The sequence below is a fragment of the Jaculus jaculus genome, chromosome 15 (genome assembly GCF_020740685.1).
Source record: "Jaculus jaculus isolate mJacJac1 chromosome 15, mJacJac1.mat.Y.cur, whole genome shotgun sequence".
NCBI lineage: Eukaryota > Metazoa > Chordata > Mammalia > Rodentia > Dipodidae > Jaculus > Jaculus jaculus.
The window spans coordinates 25,428,953-25,431,161 of NC_059116.1; the positions used below are offsets into that span (position 1 = coordinate 25,428,953).

General features: G+C 41.9%; 1 pseudogene; it reads right to left on the reverse strand.

Annotated features, from left to right (window-relative positions):
* Positions 1-209: 209 nt before the first annotated feature.
* Positions 210-330, reverse strand: LOC123455237 (annotated as a pseudogene).
* Positions 331-2,209: the final 1,879 nt, after the last annotated feature.

Genomic DNA, 2,209 nt, shown 5'->3' on the forward strand with positions numbered 1-2,209 from the left:
GGATGGCAAGCCTGTTGCCCACTGGACCATTTCACCAGCCCCACTGCTAACTTTTTAAAGTCTTTTTAAAAATATATATTTTATTTGTTTATTATCAAGGAGAGAGAGAGAGAGAGAGAGAGAGAGAGAGAGAATATGGGTGCATCAGGGCCTCCATCCACTACAAACAAACTGGCTTACATGGCTACTGAGGAACTGAACTTGGGTGATTAGGCTTTGGAAGGCAAGTCCCTTAAACGCTGAGCCATCTCTCCAGCCCTCACTGTTAACTTTTTAAACTGATAAGAACAGATACTACACTTGATCTTAGCCAAAAGGCCGAGAAGTGATAACTTTTTAAGAGGCAAATTTCTCAGGATGGAGACACCAATGTCATCTCTAAGAGAAACACATTTTCTAAGCTGAAGTTCTAAAGAGTTAACAAATTAACAGTGGTGTACGCACAAGTAGCCACAATGGCCGAACATGGTTTGAAGAACTAGAGTCATTTTAAGAAACAAAAGTTGAATCTTGGATCTTCTGGGCTGGTGTGGACACCTGCAGCTCTCCGGGGAGCGCCAGCCACCTGGATCGGATGCAACTTGTGTCCCCTGCTGTTGGGCAATGAGTGTTGGCTCATGACCGTCTTGTGTTTATTTTGCCAGACTCTCCCAGAAGCCGGTACATTTTCTTTAGTTTCAGTGTTATTTTTCTCTCTCCATCCTGAATCTTTCCTGTATTATCTTAAAAAGCAACTTCTTTCTGCCAGATTCCCCAGTGCCCATCTTCCTTGTCTGGGAGAATAGCACCTGTGCTGGGCTCAGCCTCAGCATTCCTTTGTGGTGTCTGTCATCAACAGAAAGTTCCAGATTGTCTATTCAAACTCCACTCCTTATGGCTTCTTCTGTCTCTCCTCCTCATCTATCTACATATGAATCTGTATAGTATGGTATAATTATTAAAGTATAGCCAGCTCTCCACATTCCATGGTAACACACACACACACACACACACACACACACACACAGAGAGAGAGAGAGAGAGAGAGAGAGAGAGAGGGAGGGAGGGAGATAGAGAGAGAACCAACCATGAATTGAAAAAGTTTAAAAACACACTGTCTCTATGGAACACATACAGACATTTTCTTGTTATTATTCCCTAAAAACACAGTGTAGTCACAATTTCTATACTATTCACATTGCCATTTAAGGAATGTAGGAATGATTTAAATGTAAGGTTGTGGATAGGTTCTATGCAAATGCTACACCAGTTTTTAAAGCATTTTAAAAACTTATTTACTGGGAGAGAGAGAGAGAATGGGTGCACCAGGGCCTCCAGCCACTGAGAATGAACTGCAGACACATGAACCACACTGTGCATGTGGCTTACATGGGTACTGGGAAGTCAAACTTGGATCCTTAGGCTTCATAGGCAAGCACCTTAACTGTTAAGCCATCTCTCCAGCCTCAAATGCTGCACCATTTTATATAAGAGACTTGAGCATCCTAAGTTTGAGTATCTGCTAAGGGTTCTGGAACCATTTTCCTACACATGTCAAGGGTCAGTTCTAATTTATATGAATATAACAAAAAATATGACCATCAAAAGGACTTAAAATCAAATTCAGAAGTACCCCTGTTCTATTTCTCCCCATTCACTTACCTCTATCTATTGGCAACTACTTCTGGCTCCTTTAGCTAGCTTCCTGTATATGTGCATGATAGAAATAATTGGCTATTATTACAAATTACCAATCAACCTATTTTATTTTATTTTTAGAGAGAGAAAGAGAGAGAATTGGTGCACCAGGGCCTCAGCCACTGAAAAATTGAATGCCAGACGCTTCCGCCACCTAGTGGGCATGTGTGACATTGTGCTTGCCTCCCATTTGTGCATCTGGCTTATGTGGGCTCTGGAGAGAGATCAAACATGGGTCCTTAGGCTTTGCAGGCAAGTGCCTTAACTGCTAAGCCATCTCTCCAGCCATCATGTATTTTAGATATTACCTGTTAATTCACATCACGGTAATGGAGCTTCTCTCTACCACCATCCTCTCCGCACATTCACATGACATTTTAAGTCCACGATGAGTGCTTAAGTGACTGCAGTAAGTATTTTTACTCATAAGCTAAATAACCACTCGATCGACCTTTTGCTAAATGTACCTTTTCCCTCAGAAGTTAATTTTTGCCTCTTCCCCCATGTTCTAGGTTCTCTGTGAGCCCGTTAC